Source organism: Sus scrofa, chromosome 14, assembly GCF_000003025.6.
Source record: "Sus scrofa isolate TJ Tabasco breed Duroc chromosome 14, Sscrofa11.1, whole genome shotgun sequence".
Taxonomy (NCBI): Eukaryota; Metazoa; Chordata; class Mammalia; order Artiodactyla; family Suidae; genus Sus; species Sus scrofa.
In genome coordinates, this window is record NC_010456.5 from 116,249,711 (window position 1) to 116,269,980 (window position 20,270).

Here is a 20,270-nt window from a genome sequence, read left to right on the forward strand (position 1 = left end):
CCTGCATCCCAATGTGGCTGGCTGTTCGGACCCAGATGACTGTGGATGTTTGTGAAGACCAGAGAAAGATTAGGAGTGATCCTGCCCCAGGATAGGTCAGAATCAGGGCTGTGTTCATTCAGGGCTGGAAGACCTGGGGAGAAAGGCACAGGTAAGCACATAAAGTTCTGAACAGGAGACATCAAGCAAAGGTAAATGGAGACCTTAAGTTGAGCAAAGAGCAGAAGAAATGAATATTGTGCGATGCCGTGTCTCACAAGCATTCAGGGAGGTGGCAGCACAGGTGACCAGATGTCTAATATCTGAGTGACTGTTGTTCAGGCTGAACTGTGAGTCAAATCCTGTCCTCAGAACTTCCTGCATCTGTGTGACCTTGAGCAAGTCATGTGGCTTCTATCAACTTCAGTTTTCTAAAGTCCACACATGAGGCTAATAATATAAATCTCACAGAATTGTCACACAAATAGATTTATGTCACTGAATGAAATCACTTAACCATCAAAATAATGAAAGCTGGTTCACATATTGAGTGTTTATTTTAGTTATTTAAAATAAAGGGGGGTGATGCTTCTAGTAGAAATTTCAGTGTCCAGTAGAAGCAGCAGCACATCAAGAGAAACCTGGAGGTAGGTATCTAATAAGAACCTCATCTATAGCTCTACAGCCCTATGAGAAATACAGAGAGGCAGGATCAGGGAAAGTCACTATTGAAAACAAACCTAAAGATCCCTGAGTAAATGTTTCCCTAAATTCAGTGCTTACATCATTTAGTGAATTTGGGGAAATAGCAACTAACTGATGTAATTAATCATTAAAACAGAAATTCCAGATATACAGTAAAGAACAACTAAACATCATCCTCAGCGCAGGGACCTAGATATTGGGATTACAAGAGTACCAGGTGATTCTCATGATTAGGTGAAATTGGTAAGTCGTGAACTCAACCTTTGACAATTGAATTTCTTTAAACTCTCACTACTCAATGCAAGGTCCTTAAAATAGAAGCATCAGCATTACCTGGGAAAATGTCAGGTTGTAGACCCTCAGAACCCACACAGACTTACTGCATAGAAATCTGCAGTTTAAGGAGACTCCAGGTGAGTCCTATACATGTTAAACTGTGGAAACGCCAGCCTAAGACATCTTCGCCTGCTCTCAGACACAGTCAGTAGCAGGGGAATGTCTTTACCAGGAAAGTTTTTTCTACTCTTGGAACTTCTGACTGTTTAAATTCTAGCTACCACGAACTTCTCTACAGAGTCAACACCATCGAGGATATTTTGGGATCCGAGCCATTAATTGCAACACAGGCTGATAAGAGCTGAAAAGTCCAGACGCCTAAGAAAGGTAGGGACTAACTTTCTTCTATAATATCCATCCTCAAAATTGAAAGGCGTTTGTGATTCTGGGTTTTTTTTCCCTTGGATTTAAAAAATATAGTAAAAAACAAATAATGTAAATTCGCAATCTTAACCATTTTTAATGTGTTCTTTCAGGCTATTTCTCTTTTTTAAAAAAAATTAGGAGTATTTTCTTTGCTTTTTTAAATTTTTACTTAACTTTTTCTGTCTCTATGATTGCAGGAGAAACAGTTATCTACTGTGGTCTTGAAGGGGTGTTTTTATGCGGGAGTATCCCTGTGTAGACTGTGTGTGTGAAGCACATTTTTTTGATGTAAGGGCTGGTTTTGGTGTGGTCTTCTCTGCATGCCTTCTCTCAAGGTATGCTGGCCTTTATCTCCTGGATAGGGGTGTGATTGGTGTAGTGTCCAGTACCTGTGCTGGACATGAGGGGGTTCCTCCTCTTTGCTCTGGGGGTATCACTGCTCTGTTTGGGGTGGCGTCTGCTCCCTAGTAATGGAGTAGAAGCCCTGCCGGTCCTGTTCAGTTGGGCTCCATTGCCCTTGAGTGCACTCCCTGCTACAAAGGAAGTGATTGTGGAAACAAGTAAGGTCAGAACCATGGCAGTGACCCTACGCGCTCGCCCGTGGACGAATCTGTAATTCTGCGTAGAAGCAGCCCAAGATTACATCCTTTTTTTCTGTTGTGTTCATCCCAGATCTAGTGCAAGGCTGGAGCTGGGGCGTTGCAGCATTGTGGCTGCAGGAATTGAGGTGGCTGTGCTGCCACTTGGGATCTGGTCTGCTTCCTTGTCAGCCTTCTCCCAGGACCTGTCTGCCCCAGATTCAGCACTAAGCTGTGGTGTGGAGGGGTTGGACCCCCGGGTGCTCTCACTGGGAAATGAATTACTGAGTCCTCTTGCCCAGGGCCTGTCTACCCAAAATTCAGCTCTTGGCCACTGCACACTCATGTGGCACTACCTGGTGTGCAAGCTGACGATGTCTACTGCAGCGGGACCCCCAGTCACCTTGCCTGCACAGACAACAGGCTCGTTTCTTCTCCTGGATCACACACCCAGGGCCTGTCTGCTGGGGATTCAGGGCTTATACTGAGGCTTCTGGTGTTGCTGCCTGGTGCATGCTCTGACAGCGTCTGCCCAGCTGGACTCGCTGCCTCTTACTGTGTGTGTTGACAGTGGTCTCTGTGGTTGGTCTGGATCACACGCCCATGTGTCCCTAACTGTCTTGGCACAGCTAGACCAAATCTTTGCCCTGCTGTCCACCAGGCTGTAGTGTGGTGTCAGTAGGGCTGGGGCGTTTACCCCTTTGGATTGGGAAGTGTGGCAAGATGGCAGCCTCCAGTGCAAAGTTCTCTCACCCAGGTGGTTGGCGAGCCAGCTAGGTATGCACTCCTTTTGAGCAGAGCCTAAGCTTCTCTGGTAATTCTGTTTGTCTTGGAGGATTTCCTGGCAGGCAAGGGGACTTGTCTCCTCTGCAGGAGTCCCAGAAGGGATGCTCAAATTGAGTCCGTCTGATCCCTTCCCAGGGTGAAGGACCACTTTGTGGACCTTCTCCTTCTTCACAGATCCCTTCCAAAGGTGCCAGTCCTGATCTGGTGCCTTTTTTTCCCCCATCCTACCCAGTTATGTGAAGATTTTTCTTAAAGTTTTGGTTGTATAAAAGCTTTCCTTCCAGTTTCCAGTTAGTTTTTTTGTGTGTCTGTGTGTGAGAGTTTTTCCATATGTATACATATTTTTGATGTCTTTGTGGAGGAAGGTGAGCTCCATGTCTTTCTGCTCCTCCATCTTGATGCCCTGTCCTGCTCTATATTCTTAACTGCCTATTTTCAGAGTGTGGAATTGGTAGAATAGTCACCTCCAATGGTAGTAAATTGTTGTTCCCTTTTATTTTTACTATGGGTTTTTTTCTACTAGATGTATTGCACATAGTTACATTCATTCTTTTTGTTCCACATAGCTTTTGAAGCATTATGTCACTCACTTAATTTAGATAATATGTTGTTCTTACAAAACAGAAATTGTCCACTTTGTAAATGGAGTCATAGCTCTTGTACTAAGTTCTCTTCCTAGAAGAGATTAATGCACATTTTCTGTTATTTAGAAACTCCATGATTCTGGGCTCCATTTGATCTTGCAGACTTCCTCCAGATGCAGGCCAACTTTTGGCAGATTTCGACATGAACCTGGCTATTTTGCATTGGTTAATGCAACTCTTAGTGTTGCATTTTGAGAAATGTGAATAATTGCTATAAGATCATACAGAGAAAACCTATAGTTTAGAATTTCCTTAAACAAGTTTCTTAGAGCAAAAACACTCCTACCTAATTTGATGAAGCATAACTTACTTTAAAACACATAATAAGCAGTTGAGTATTAATTTCCATAACACCAAACGTCCCCATGTTTTCTTCTCTTAAGGGGGCCTCATTCTGAGCCTTAGTTCTGCCCTGTGTGGCAAGGGGTGCAAGTTTTCTGGAGGGTCTTCCTTAGACTCCTAAAATGTACTCTTCTCTGTTCTTTCAGGAAACTTTTGAATGACTAATGCTTGTGGGTTCTGCCCAAGTAATTTCTCCATGCTAAAAAAGAAGGGACCGAAAAGCATAAAACTCAGCGTTTGCAAGCAGACTAGAAAACACCATGAATCATTAATGGTCAAAATGCAGTAGGCAATTTTGCACCAAACACAATTACTCTGTGTCTGGGGAAGGAACTCTATCCTATTGTTAAACTAAGAACATGTTCACTTCTAGTTTCAGCGACAGTAGAGAGTAAACACTTCTATAAACTCAGAAGAGAGAAGGTTCCAAGGAGATCTGAGAAATGCTTATAGAAGAGAGGAAAAATATACACTATCTTTGCAAATTGTAAAGTCATCGAGAAAATGAAAAAGGGGATTCTTGCGATTTTCAAGGGACTAGTACTTTTTTTTTTTTAAGTGAAAGGAGGCTTAGGTATCCAAAGAATTCAGTAATGTCTCCACTGTTGATTAATGAATGCATCTAAGACAGAGAAGCAATGGTAGAAATAGTAGAAATAGTCAAGGGCTGCAACCTAGGGTTCTTATGTCTAGCCTTGGGCTCCTACCTCGAGTTTATCATCCCTCTCTTTCTAGAACAATATGTCTTTTCTTCCACTGTTCATTTTCATAAGCCCACATGGAAATTATTTAGCTACACCTGTCAAATGGTAAAGCAAACACTTAGAATTTACTGTGGCATAATAGAATACTAGAATAAGAAGAGATCTAATAAATCCATGAGTCAAACAGCTGGTCCCCACTGGTGTTTAATAAAAAAAAAAAGGTGAAGCAGGCTGGGTTTATTTTACAGTGGTCACTTAAGTATATGACTGCACTGCCTATATACACACATGGAAGAGTGTTCTTTATTTCCAGAGACATCTTGAAATCTCTGTCTTGAAACATATGGTCACTCAGAACTTTGATTTTCTTTCTTTGATTAGAATCCTGGGAAAAGAGCCAAAATACCTTCTCTTGTATTAAGTGACCATTGGTGTGCAACCTCAGTGTCCAGGAGATAATTGAGGCACAAGACTAAGATGAATCTAGAACACAGCACAACTAAAAGGGAAAGCAGCCTCTTTTCAACTCAGCAAAAATGTGCATCAATTAGGAATCCCTTAAAATTTTAAGATAAAGCCAGAAATCCTGCTATTAATGAAAAAGTGCTATGTTTTTGAATGTTAACAATTAATTTCACTTTTTGAAGACACTAAACTGGCCAATACTGCACAAACTGAATCCTATACAAGGGCAACTAACTAGAAACCTGATTTAATTGGCAGGTCATTGTCCCATTTCTGAAATGGAAATGTTTGAAATGAGTTAACCTTAGAGCAAGCAGAGTTCTTTAAACTCTCTATTTAGGGAAGCATAGGAATACAGATCTCTCCCCCCAAAAGAAATGATGTAGAATCTCTCCCGCAACCTTAAATCTGGCTGATTCGTTCTTGTATGATTTGTTCTTCCTTTTTTTTTTTTTTTTTTTGGTTTTGAGAGATGATCTGGTCAATCATGGAACAGTTTTACTCAGTTTTTTAAACTTTAATGTTGGTTAAAAAATAATAATGCATCTTTAAAGCATGTATTATGGTGGTAAATATTTAAAGTCTCATAAATCCACCATGACAGAGATTCCCAAGTCAGTGAAAATGGATAGCAAAACTGAAATGTGCATGTTCCCTTTGGAAAGATGATCTAAGAAACGACAATGTTCTCTCCAAATCCTTCTTTCCCTTTTGCCTTAGATCATTTTTTCTTGGCATAAGCAGTCACGAATGTTCATAAGAAAGCCTCCAGCTATCTTAAATTCTCTCCAATCTATGGATTTTTCATGGTGAATCATATTAGGTGAGGTGTTGCATATAAAAATCCATAGGAAAGTTGATAGTCATCAATTGAGTTTTTTCTTATATCTTTTGGCCCAAGGGACAGTGACATCAACCTTTGTGCTCCTTTCTAACATACTGATCTATATATAATCCATGATTTACTTCCATTCAGAGCTTTGGCTTAAATTAAAATTTATATATGTAATTTTATAATTATACTATGCAATATTATAATATCCTATATAACTATTACATATTATAATATGTAATTATACAAATATATTTCACATATAAATATATGAAACTATTTAATATATGTTTATATATTTTCTTCTGGTTTTCCTATATATAGCACATGCCATTATGTCATTTCAAATATTTCTCAATAACCAGTAGGAATTATGGTATTTGAGGGGTACACTTAGAAAAGGAATATTCCTTTTTGGCTTATTGGCTGTCATATATTGTTCTGTAGAAACTTAGAATCTTCCTTCTAATTAAAATACATTTGATTGCTGGAGTTCCCTTTGTGGCTCAGTGGAAACGAATCTGACTAGTATCCATGAAGATACAGGTTTGATCCCTGGCCTTACTCAGTGGGTTAAGGATCCAGTGTTACTGTAGCTGTGGTGTATGTCATGCACGTGGCTCTGATCCCCTGTTGCTGTGGCTATGATGTGCAGGCCAGCAGCTGTAGCTCCTATTCCTAGCCTGGGAATCTCCTTATGCCGTGACTGAAGCCCTTAAAAAAAAAAAAAAGGCAACAACAACAACAAAAAACATGTAATTGCTTAAGGCAATTTTTGAGGTGTCTGTGCAACTTATAGAAACCATCTTTTTTGGAGAACAGTGCCACCACACTCTATGCCCACCCCATCTACAGGGGTGAATAGGTATAGTCATAGTCATATACATGGGTCATGAGTGTGTATTTCACCAACCTGAAACGGTTGGAATTGCTTGCTTTGGAATTTTGAAGCAGGCTTGCTTCAACAGCAGTTGTGTATCTTTGGAAGCAGTGGGGCATTGTTCTTTACCAGGCATGGAAAAGAGAGAATGAAGCACACAGAGAAGCTGAGAGATCAGATCGCAGAGGGAAGCTGAGAAGCCCCTCCCACTTGGTTTATGCTATCTTTCCCACTCCTTTAGTCTTTTGCTAAGCCTGCAAGTATTCCTTGCCCTGGGCTTTGTGAAATAGTCACTTTATCTTAAACCTGTAAGAGCACAAATATATTTATTTGCTTAAACTTCTTTTAAATCTGTCCTTTGTTTGGAACCAAAAATGCATTAGGCAGAAATTGCATATTACATTTTATTTTTTAGGCCATGAAGACTATAAAATATGGTTGTGGGGGTTCATAATTGAATTTGCAAAGTCTTCAGGACCTAGTCCTTTCAAAAAAGATATGGGTTTCTTAAAAAGAAGTGACAGTAAGCTGGGAAAGAAAGTGATATTAACATTTTTATGGCAATGTGTGACTTACAAAAACTCTAAGTCCTCATTATAACCCTAAGTATTCAAAACAATTGCTCCCATTATATAAAGGAGAACAGTATGGCTCAAGATGTTAAGTGAATCTGTTGCATAGTAGCTGCCCCTCTGCAGGATCTGACAAAGAGAGGTCAACATACACTAAGCAAATGTATCGCTAGCACTCTGTATAATTATATACATTATTGCTTTTTTGGGGGGGCAGTCAGAGTTAAGACTATGATACTCAATGCTTTTATTGGCAGTGAATTGGGGAGATGCAAGTAATATACAATGTAGCAAAAAAAAAAAAAGACTTTTTTTTAACAATCCCATAATGCATAGCTGCTTGTAAACAAACAATCAATTAGTAAATAGTAATTATTATAATGGAAACTATAGAAACTTGCTTTTTCAATTATTTTGTACAAGGTCTTATGTGCAAAAAACCACGCTTATGGTCACAAAAAAGATAGCAAAATATACAATATAGTATAGGTTAAGTGCTAAATAAGTGATGGAATTGAAGACAGAAGAAAAAATTTACACTTCAGACAGATATATCCTACAGTGCACACAATTATATGTGTAAATTGAGGTCTGCCCAACAAAACTGTTCAAAATAGTATAAACCTGTCCATTGCATATGCTGAAGTCTCTCCTCATGCAGAGTTGGCCAGTGAATGTTGGCATTTGCTGGGGAACCAATATTCACTTACCTTACTTGTTTATTGTAAGGAACAGATTAACATCTGTGAGCATGGCAGAATGAGGGCAGACCTTTTCTGGCAATGCGGCTTTGGCTTTGAGAATCCATGTGTGTTTTATGGAAGTTTTCCTTTGATGAGTGAACTCCATATGCTTCACCCGGCCATTTATCCATTCATCTGAAAATAAGTGAAGACTACGGAAAGTGCCTAGTTATGTTTGAACAGTGTAGAGCATATAGTAGGGATTTAAGTATTCAGTGAGAGCAGGTTTAATCCGAAAGTAAGAGGAAAAACAGAAAGGCAGGGAAACAACAACGACCAAAAACCCCAAGACACAAGAAAGCAGGAGTGAAGGAATATTATGTAATCTGTGTTCTGTTCTAAACTGTAAACATTGCTTGAAAGCCCAGGAGTTTGAGTTCATGATGTTTGCTCCCAAAATAAAACAAACAACAAAAACCTAAGAGCTTGGCGGGTATGTGTGTGGTTGTGATCATGGTCTTTGAAACATGGGTAACCTATATAGTTATAGGAGGTTTTGATTGTGGGAGACACATGGTGATGTTTAGGAAAAATGCCCAAGGACCCATCAAGTTGACTAGACATGGCTGAGAAAGGAGATAGGACGATAGGGGCAGAAAATGATAGAACATACAGCGTAAGCAAAACTGCATTTCCTGGGCAGACACAGATTCGCTGACATGGTGGGAGGTCAGTATTGGGAACTATTTTCTTTGAAGACGTTTTTCTAAAATCAAACCCCAGATTTAAAGTTGAGAGATTAATGGACTCTGGAAAATAAAGTTAAGTGAGATTTTTAAAAAGCATAATATATAAAGGCCCCATTGGATGTAATGATACAGCCTGACAATAAACCATCTCTCAGTCAGAATTAATCTCTTCCCCATAGGCCTGTGGTACTTTGCAGTTATGTTATGAAACTCATGACAATCTGCAGTATATTACAGGCAGAAGGGGAGCTGGCATTTGTTTGAGAGACCATGATATGACCTGCAGTTTCTTATATTGTCTCATTTTAAGTTAGTCATAAAACAGCATCTCTAGGACATCAGACTTATAATTCCTATTTTACAGAGAAAGTGCTGAGGTGTGAGAGGTTAAATAATTTCTTTATTAGTAAGTTTCAGTGCCAAAACTTGAACTCAGATTTGTCTATTCCCATTGCTCTGCATATGCATGAGCATTTAGAGGAAGACAATCCAAACATTTTTCAGCTTAAATGACCTACTGTGCCAAGTAGATGCTCAATAAATCTTATAAAATTGAATCAAGTGAACACATGGCAATTAGGTGTGTGATTTTGCAAGCCGAAGATTAAATAACCTTTCAAAGCTTTATTAAAATTTCAGTTAAACAATGAACTTCGAATTAGGATCAGCTCTTTTTTTGGGGACAGAAATTTTCTGAAAGTTCACAAGAGAAATAATTATTCAGAACTTCTCAATCTTTATAACAAGAATGAGCTTGCCTTCTAGATAAGCAGAAAAGGCGTTATCTGTTTCCTAGACATTCTGATGAGTTTTGAAATGTTTATATATCTCAAATTCCCTTCATCTGTGACCCTAACAACAAGTGAAATGCCTAAAATTTCCATGATTGGAGCTAATGCCTTATGTAAAATTATAGTTATCCAAAAACTTCAATTAAATTGCTTATCTGTACTAGGAATAAATAAAACATAAACCTCTATTTTATAGTAACACACACATACACAAAAATCAAAAGATTAATTTTCCATAAAGAAGATCCAAGGACCAAGGGAATTCTACATGCAGATTTGGAGGGGAGAGGAGTGAAAGGATAAGACACCAAAGGGAATCTTGCCAACCTCATAATGTTGCCCAAGGCTGGTTCTGAATTAGAAGCACATTTACTATGTCTGAATGACGTAACCAAGTAGAATCTAAATCAATGTGACTTTAATATAAATGGTGTTCTGTGTCTCCTATATAGTGATGTCAGAGAGCTAGACCTGGCAAGTCTCAAGGGCCAGAAGAATTGTTGGGTTCCTGAGTCATCTTTGGGCTGGATGTTCATTGGGAAATAAAGCTTTGCAGTTAGTAAAGACTGGGACCCTGCATGTTTCAATATTCAGCAACTCTGCTTAGCAGCTGATGTCCTAGCAAAGGTCATAAGCAAAGAAATATTGTGAAAGCTGTAGGATAGAAAAAAGGAAGAGACAAGAATTGCTTTGAATATGAGACATAATCTAATTAGGTACAGGCTGTGCATGGGAGAGAGAATGAGAATGAAACATGTGAAAAATGTTGGAATAATGCCTTAAACTTACAAGATTTCTTTGTATTTCTTCACTGGACCTTCATAAGAACTTCAAGAGGAAAATATTGTTATGGCAGAACACTAGACCCAGAGGAGTTAACTGACCCAAGACAAACAGCTAGAACAGGGCAGCCTGAAATATACTTTGCCCTCCTGGGCCCACATCTCATGTTTTCAAGTAGGTTATGCTCTCTGCTGTATAGGAATGAAGAATATATATGGGTGCTACAATCAGGAGGAAGTAAGCTTTGAGTTGACCTTTGCAGTAATTGGTGGGAGGTGGGGAATGGTTGAGAGTGGAGTTTTGAAGCTAGACTGCCTGATTTTGAACTTCACAACTGCCACATTTCAGCGAGGTGAAGCTGGTGAATTAATTTCTTTGTACTCAGATGTCTCACCTGTGAAACATGGATGACTGTTGGATACATAAATGGGTTAAGATTTGTAAGGAAGCTAGAACAGTTCTTGACAATTGTAGATCCTCAATAAATTATATAATCATTGTTAATCTCTAAAAGTAGAGTAAAAAAATAAATAAAAGGAGAGTCAATTCCTGAATAAGAGTTTGTATCTCTACCCACCCAGTCATTTAGTGTTTGTTCAGAGTGTCCAGCAAGGCTAGACAAGCACTGTCCATGGTACTTAAACTACCTAACCTAGGCTCTGCTGGCAAATAGCAGAACAGTGCACAGACAGGGCTGTCACTGCCTGAACCTACCCATCAGTCTTCAAATCACTAAAAATGTGACAGATTTAGGTGCCTCCTGGTGTCTTGCAATCTAAACCACACAGGGCAACCTGTGAAGCATTCTTGCCAAAACTGCTTTATCTGAATCTAATGAAGTCTTTAGGAATAATTTACCTTCTATACTTCTTGTAGGATGCACAGAGGATAGAAGGACGAGTAAATGACACTATGAGGAAATACTTAGCTGAATTCAGAATATGGGCTTTGGACAACACCATTCAGTTTTTTTCAAAATATTTAAAAAATGTTACAAGAAAAGGAAAAGAAAGACTGTTAAAGAGAATGAAAACAGATTTGAGAGACAGAGCAACTCAGTGAAATGATGGACCTTTTCTTTCTATGCCAGTTGAAGAAACCACTTGGAAAGAGAGATTTTTTTTGATAGTCATGGGCATTTAAAGGTATTAGATTATATTTTAAAAATAGAGCTAGTGCTATTAAGTTTGAAAATGACCTTGCAGTTATTTAACAAAATCTTTCATTGTGATAAAATGAGAGCCTTGAATAAAACACTTTTGTTTAAACTTTTTATTCAAGAGACTAACTTGATAAAAGTAAAATTTAATGATACCAGATTTGAGAAATAGATGGAACTACTTAAAATTAAGCTTCCCCTCTCCCTTACTCAAGACCCAAGAGAGCCACACTGAGTGACCTGGGCCTTCCTAGGAGCTAGCATCTTACCTGTGACCTCATTTTATTTGAGAATCTTGAATATTTTACCTCCAGAGAGAAACTTATCTTGATGTAGGTGTCAGAAGCATCGTAAAGAAAATGAGAGGAAGACCAGAAGGTGGTAAGAGGAATGGGAACACTGGAAAAATGAGGATATACACAAAAATCAAATTAAAACAATGACAATATGATGTGGATCAAGGTGGAGGAATTAAGGGCTATGTAGGGAACAAGGGGACAAGAAATAGAGGTTAAAAATAAAGCGAGGGCAAAGAATCGAGAGCACCTAGAATTTAGACATCTAACACTTTACTGTTTGAGAAAGTGTTGAAAGAGAAGCAGAATTTACCAAGAAGGAAGAAATAGCATGAACACAATCAAGAAGAAGTTACAGGCAAGGGGAAGACACTGTTCTAGGTGCTTTATTTAATACAAAAATACCATGGAATATATATTATTCTCACAATTTTGGAACAGAGGCACAGGATAATTAAACTACTTGCCTAAGGTCAAACAGATAACAAATGGAAGTCCAGGACTCAAATGCAGGCTATCTTGGTGTGGAAGCTGCATTCCTAATTGCTGAGCTACCAAAGGGTCTCCCAGCTAAGGTACTAGCTCATGTTGGATTATGTAAGGTACTGTGATTTAAATGTTGCCCGTTTAACTTTGCCTTTCTAACCAGACTGCTGCCCACCCCTGTCCTGTGAGTAGTCATTGTGTGCTTTCTACCCTGTCTAGGACAAGGCAAGGCATGGGTGCACATAAACCAAGTTCAATGTCTTCAGCAGTCAGAGAAGACACAACTGCCACAAGTGTGGAGCAGCAGAATGCCCATGCTAAAAAAGACTCAGATAATGTCTAGTCCACCTTCTTCTAACAAAGAAACTCGGGTCCAGAAAGGGAAAGGAATTACTCAAGTTAACTGGCAAGTTAATGATAAAAATTTTTTCTTTTTAGGGCCACACCTGAGGCATATGAAAGTTCCGAGGCTAGGGTTCCAGTCAGAGCTACAGCTGCCAGCTTATGCCACAGCCACAGCAAAGCAGGATCTGAGTCGTGTCTGTGACCTACACCACAGCTCATGGCAATGCCAGATCCTTAACCCACTGAGCAAGGCCATGGATCAAATCTCCATTCTCATGGATCCTAGTCAGGTTCGTGAACCACTGAGCCACAAAGGGAACTCCCTAACAATGAAAATTTGATGAGAATTCATGTTTTCTGACTTCAGTGGCAAGATATGTCCCCTCAGGGCAGAATTAAATATCCTAGCTACATCCTAAATTTCACTATCAGGGAAAAAAAAAGACCTGCATGATCCAATAATTTCACTTCAGGGTATATATTCAAAAGAATTGAAAACAAGCTCACAAAGACCTATTTGTCATACCCATTTTTGCAGCAGCATTATTTATAATAGCCCCAAATTGGAAGTGGTGAAAGTATCCACCAATGGGTGATGGATAAGCAAAACGTGGTATATACATACAAGGGAAGGAAATTCTGACATGTGCTACCACATGGACGAACACTGAGGGCATTGTGCTGAGTGAAAGAGGTCAGTCACAAAAGGACAAATATTGTATGATTCCCCTTATGGGAGGTACTAAAGTGGTCAGATTCTTAGCCTGAGGAAGTACAATGGTGGTTGCCAGGGACTTGGGTGAAGGGGTAGTAGGGTGTTACTTAATAGGTAGAGTTCAAGTTTTGCAAGGTGGAAAGGGTTTGGTGGATAGATGGTGGAGATGTTAGCACAACAATGTGGATGTATTAGTGCCATTGAACCATGCATTTAGAGAGGGTTAGGATGGTAAATTTTGTGTTACATGCTTTTTGGCCACAGTTAAAAAAAAAAAAAAATGAAATCAGACTGGGAACTCCAAAAAGGTTAAGGCACTTAAGGTTAATACATTTCAAGAGTCAAATCAGAGTTGACAGCCAGGATTTAGCTTTGCCCTGATTTCTTACTGATGGAATTCAGTTGCGTCACGGAAACAAAGATTTTGTGTTTAAAGAAATATGGAAAGTCATTCGACATCTGTAAATGACTAATGCCTTTGGTCATCCCTACCATAAAAGGTGAATGTTACCTTTTAACAAATATCTATGGGCTTTTGCAGTTCCCCCTAACTGGAAGTCACCCCTTCTCTTCTGAAATGTGCTCTTGAGCATATGAAGTAATACACATGAACAAACATACAATACCATGTTTTCTGCTCCAAACTCCTATCTATCCCCCAAAACCCTACCTTCCAACTCTTTTCTGAGAAACCAAAACCTTCATAGTTACTTGCCCCTGATGAAGAAAATCTTATCCTGCCTTGCGCCACCACTAATATTGCTCTTATTTCAATATATTTTAACTTATTGCTGTGTTGTCATCAATAATTAAACTGTGTGTTCTTTCAAAGTAGACACTGTCTTTCATCTCTATCTCGAACATTTAGAATATTATACCCAAAGGATTAGTCTTAGCAATTAGTCTTCATTGAGTGAATTAATGAAGGAAAAAAAATCCTGAGACTGGACATTGCATGTCTCCTTAGTGTCTGGCACTCACAACCCTTAAAAGGATCTTGTCCCTTGAATCAACCCATCAGTGTCAGTTGAAATTGTCTATGACATCTAATAAACCCAACATCCTGCCCTGCACTCACTCAGCACTGCCTTCAAATATTTAAAAATGTCACAGAAGATGGTTTGCCTTTCTGGAAGAAGATGATTAAGTGTGTAATTAAAAATTGATGCAATTTTCTTTGATGCAACAGTATTTTGCTGTTTCTCTTCCTGTAGCATATAAATGGAGCTTAACGCAGAAAATGTATTGGTTCCCAGTTGTTGGCACACTCTGCCCTCCTTTCCTATGCTGGAGGGAACAGAGACCTTGAGTTCCATCTCTCCCCTTTTGGAAGGAACCCTGAAGTTGCTGGTTTGCAGGATCTCTGCTCCATTACAGCCTTACTCTGTACATGTACCATGAGATGTAAAGTTTTTAGATAAGCATCATGCTACTTGCAAGCCACAAAGAGATGGGCAAGCTTTGTAATGGGCAAGTAGAAGAAACCCTGATTTTCTGTCCAGGTAGCCCAAATTGTTTGCAACATGTGTGTTTTTACCATTTAAAAATGGTAAATCAAATGTCAGGAATCCCAACCTTATAAAAATGTAGTAAAGGAAGAATTATTTAGACGTAGACATTGTTTTTAAATCACCCTCCTTCTACCGTCACCTATATTTTCTTCCTCAATTCCAGGTTTTTACCTACTAGATTCTTTTAAAGAGGAAAATACTTATTTTTCACTCTTTAATGAATGGCAAGCTATAATCTGGGTAATGAAGAAGCAGAGATGTGGAAAAAGGGGTGGGATGAAATAAATCATTATGATGGAAAAGTAATACTGGAATCAATTCGAGAGGTTTGGTCTTCATTCATAGGTTTCTGCCAGTGAGTGATTCATTCATTGTCATAATGGTGTATCCCTCCCTCCTTCCCTTCTTTCTTCTTTCTTTCTTCCTCCTTCCTGCCCTCGTTCCCTCTTTCCTTTCTTCCTTCCTTCTTTTTCCTCTTTTTTTTTTTTTTTTTTTTTTTTTGGATTTTAGGTATGGGTAAAATATAGGCTACCTTAGTAGCCTATATGTATTTCATCTCATGTTGTTTGTATAAGAAACTGGATGACATACATAAAATGGTAGAAAACTAAGTTAAAAGTTAGACCTTAAGATTAACTTCAAACTACTAATCTGGTGATAATTCACATGACCTCAGGAAATGCACATAATCCCTGTGAACCTCACTTTCTTGCCCAGCCACTCTTGAATAACTCTTCTTTGCACACATGATGACTTTTGGCAACCGTCTTGGTGTGAGAATACAGATACTAAGGCAATTATGATAGGGTGGCTGTGGCAGAGGAAGGGACATTGGATGTAGGTTGGAACCTAAGGAAATGTGTCATAGGGAGATGAGCAAGGGAACTGAACTTCCCTAGGTGGATCAACATAACAGGGATGATGAGAAGGTAGGTGATGGGGAAGCACATTTCAGGAACTGGAAGAGTAATTTTAAACAGAAAATAAGCACCTTAGGAGTATGTTCGAGTATAAGTTTTAACAAATTCAGAAAATTATATATGTATTTGATGCCATTTTTCTTCACATCTATTGAAAAAAAAATACCCCCTTAGCTAAAATGAAGAAATATCAGTCAGCTCAACATATGAGTTCATAGTTCAACATTGGAGGAGGAAAGTATGAATGCAATTAAATTGTCAATAGAGCTCTCCCTACATTTGGCCTTTCAATACCTCCCTCTGAGGGCTGCCTCTCTCTGCAGCATTGATTGGGTATTGTTAACCTTTATCTATCTCTTGTTTACGTTTCTCTATTAGAGCCAAATATCAATATGAAGCTTTGAGAAAGGACAGCGGCAACCAACAAAGAGACGTTGGGAAAAGGTCAAACTTTCAGAGATGAGGTGTGCTGTTCTCAGCCAGACCTGGAGAAATGCTCTTAGGCTAAGAGAGCGAGGTCAGGGCTCAGTGGCTGGCAGCCCTGGTGCTAGCCTTTTGGGAAGAAGTACTATAGGCAGTAATTATCAGTGCTTTCTCTGTCAGAGCAGCTGTCAGCAGCAAGTTCCCAGCCTAAAGAAGAGGGGAGAGCAAAGAGGGTACATTGTCATGAATGGGTGTGAAGGCAGTGAGTGCACTGGATGAGAATTTAGGATGGGGGAGGGATAGAGGCAAGCAGTGCCTGCTACTGCCTGGTGCTTCACCTCTGCCTCCTTCACCCCTACCCCTCCTCTGTTCTGCAAGGCTGGAGTGCAAGTTGGCATTTCAAATGAGAGGAAACTGAGGCTGTGAAAGGTTGGGTGACCTGTCAGGTCCCACAGTGGCAACCTTATCTTGGGTTTCTCAGTTTGGAGATTCTACGAAATATAGAAAAGCCCTCCCCTTTTGCAAATCTGATATGTGCAACACATTCCCAGATGCCATAAAAATTCTGCAGAATTGCTTTTCTTTTGTGTGTTAAAAATATTTATCTATAGATAATAATTTATAATCTAGTAATAATTATAACAGTGAGCTTTCTCTTTCTCTTCCATCCTCCCTCTGCCCCTACTAACAGGGCTCACTGCTCTGTGGTCCTTTATGCTGAGCTGAGCCCTGGCCAGCTGTGAGAAGCAATTAATCTCTGCAGGTCTTAGTTTCTGAATCCGAATCCTAATCCTACCCTATTACTACTACTTATAGGCCACTTACACTGATTTTAGTGAACCTTGGACTCAATCCCCTGTCTTGTCTCACTTGAGAACCCATACACTAAAGTATTTGGCTAAAGCACCTGTAAGTGTGGGCAGTGGAGTTTTGCTAGTGAACACAAGTTCAGGTGCAAAAAAAAAATGTACAGTGAAGCCAAATGGTGCTGAAATATGGGAGTCTGGAGCAGTGAAATGTTTATTGCAGGGTCATGCAAGAAGACAGGTGGCTCATGCCCCCCAAAATAACAAACTCCCCAAAAGGTTTTATTAACGTGTTTTTAAAGGCCTGATGAGGAGGAAGGATTGCAGAATATATGATCATGTCCTGCACAATCTTCTGATTGGTTGATGGTGAGGTAATGTTAACCCACAAGGGTTAACATTATCGATCCTTAGGCTCCAGGAAGCCTAGGGGCTATGTGCTCATGGCCACCATGTCATTAGCATCTTCCATTTGGTGTGTGTGTGGGGGTGTTCATATCTGTAAAATGCACTCAGAAAATATGCATTAGATATGTGAGAGAGGAGTGAAAATGGAGGATATGGGGAAGGATCCTGCCCCAGGAAGGCCCCGTAGGTCCTGCTCATTACAGCTTCTATGGCTTTCTTGGCAGGATGCTTGCAAGCATCAGATACAAGTATAAAGGTAACAGCATGAGGTGGTCAGAACTGTGATGGTGATGGCCAGTTTTCCTGCTCACCACTGAAAATGGAGAAGAAGAAACACCTCGGAGCAACTAGAGGATTGTTCACCAATCCGTGTCTGATGTTGCAGTTTGGGCATTGCCTACAATAAGTATGAACAAAACTCTGGCAGTTCTCTACAGGAAGTTGGAAAGTTTCTTAGAAACCATATAGTGCACCCCTGTTTAAGTGTTTAAGATGGGGAATCCAAGGCCAGAGCATCACCTGGCAGCATGGTCAGAGGAGCACAGGTTCTGATGACTCAGTTCATGATTCTTGGTGATCTGGTAAACTTCCTTCAAAAAGAAAGAATATATTTTACATAAAGTCAGACCCAGATTGAACAAATACCAACCAGAGAGAGAAAATTCAGAACTACAAAAAGCCTACGCAAATATGAGTTGAGGTACTGAGTGCTTGTTCTAGGTCCACCAGAAGGTTCTGTGTGACTAAGCCACTTTGATCCTCATTTCCTTATCTACCTAATGGAAGTGATGACTTTCCCCTGTTTACCATTTAATTTATTGTAACCAAATGTAATTTTTGAAAAGCATTTAAAATGTTATATTTGGAGTTCCCATTGTGGTCCTGTGGGTTAAGAACCCAATATAGTGTCCTTGAGGATGCCGGTTCAATCCCTGGCCTCACTCCATGGGTTAAGGATCCAGTGTTGTCATGAGCTGTTGTAGGTCACAGATGCGGCTCAGATCTATGCAGCTATAGCTTAGGCCAGCAGCTGCAGCTCCAATTCAACCCCTAGCCTGGGACCTTCCATATGCCACAGGTGCAGCCATAAAATGTAAAATAAAATAATTTAAAATGCTGTATGCAATTTTTAAAGACATTAACAGGTGGCTGGTCTGTCCCCACAAGATGAGTGAACTTGGGCAAATCACTTTACTGTCTATAAAAATAAAACTGCACTAGAAGCTTTTAAAATTAACTTTGCCTATTCAACATTATCGGAGGCAAAAACATTCCTTTGTTCCATGGTTTTTGCTGAGATGTTTGCTTTTTGGGACCATGCCTTTGAGACCTAAGCATCCCTGTAGGGCTGGTAGCATACAGTCTGACTTTTCTAACCAGGGACTAACCTGGTTGGGCAAAGGCAGCCTCTTCACCTACATGCAGGTACAGAAGAACCCCATTTCCCAACTTTTCCAGGAAAGTCTAGATTTCAATGATCCCACTCCTATGTCCCATAAGTCCACTTTACTTGTCAAATTTGGGTCTGGCTCTACTTACGGCTGCAGTGATGGCGCTGCCTGATAGCTGCCCCGGGCATGGGAGGACCATGTGTTTGGTTACAGAAAAAAAAAAACTGATCAAGAAGAGCTGTCCCTATAGCCCTCACCTTATATGGACAAAAACCCAAATATATTTTCTAAATGTATATTTCTAGTCCCCAGGGGTATGCTACAGCTTGGTGACAATTCTTGATCAAGGAAGAATAAACGAGAATTCTCATAGACTTCTTATGGATGTTCAAGCATGTAAATAACTTTATACTTGAAGGTCTTGGGCATAGGTGGGTAGGTGGTGGTGGTGATGCTGGATACTTTCAAAATATACAGCTTAGAAAGGCTGAGTCTTGAAAAGCCACCTTCATACAGCTATCCTTTTGGTTGAATCACTGATTAAAATGCAGATATCTCTAAACGGGAATATGTAATAAACTGTCCTGGTCATTAGCAATTTAGTGCTAATGTGGCTGTGAGATTGCTTTTTCCTTTCCATACCTAGACAGCAAGCTGCCATTAGCTTTCTATTAGGGATAAGACATATATCAGGCCTGATGACTATGATAAAGGGACAGTGAGAGGCCAGGAATGGAGCCCTGTCTGAGAAGCTCTGTCACAAGCATATTGATAGAGTAACCTGGGGCAACATTAGAAGGAAGGACATTAATGCTTTTATGAAAATTACATTAGAGCCAAAAATGTACTGGTCCTTCCCCCATCAATCTGTACCTTCAATGTGTATTTTTGAGTACTTGTTAGTTACTATGTTGGCCCCTGAGAGTCCAATCTAGAAAATATCACTTTCCTTTGCTGATATAGACCTATTGGTTTTACCCCAAATACATAGGGCAAAGTTCTAACCCATAATAAGATGGTTTTGAAGGCAGAGCCTTTGGGAGGTAATTAGGGTTAGATTAGGTCATGAGGATGGAGCTTCCAAAATGTGATGAGTGCCCTTATAATGAGGTCAAGGGACTAGAGGTTCTTTCATCTACCATGTGAGAAGACAGGAAAAAAGGCCATCTGTGAACAGAGAAGTGGGTTGTCAACAGACCCTGCTGATGCTCTTAGCCTCCAGAACTGTTAAGTAAATGTTTGCTTTTTAAGCCAACCAGTTGTTGTGTTCTGGTCTCCACCTATGGATAACCAATATGGCTGGACCAGGCCTTGTAGTTCTGATAACAACTGCAAGATGCCCTCACCAATAACTATCACGAAACTGTGTGTGTTGGGCAGGAGGGTGAGATTTACTACTTACAGGTCCTGGGATTTACAAGGCACACCTGGGAGCCCACAGCAAGGTAATGGATAGAGAAAGAGAGCATGAGGTCCTGAGGTTCTGCTTTTACTGGATTGAGGGTGGGGTGCCTTGAGTTTCACAGGCTCACTCTTCATTGTAAATTTGAAACCTAAGAGAAGGAATTGAAAGTTTGGGAAGAGAAAAACAAGTGGATCCATAGAGTCAACTGTT

General features: G+C 39.8%; 1 long non-coding RNA gene across 2 annotated transcripts in view; it reads left to right on the forward strand.

The window, feature by feature from the left end:
• Positions 1,011-20,270, forward strand: part of LOC110256731 — a 34,955-nt gene continuing 15,695 nt past the window's right edge. The window contains exons 1-2 of one of the 2 annotated variants that reach the window (XR_002338643.1): positions 1,011-1,097; positions 1,238-1,347. This is a non-coding gene — a long non-coding RNA (uncharacterized LOC110256731). Of the gene's footprint in view, positions 1,098-1,127; positions 1,348-20,270 lie in introns of those variants that run through there. The other variant, XR_002338642.1, reaches the window with a different exon arrangement.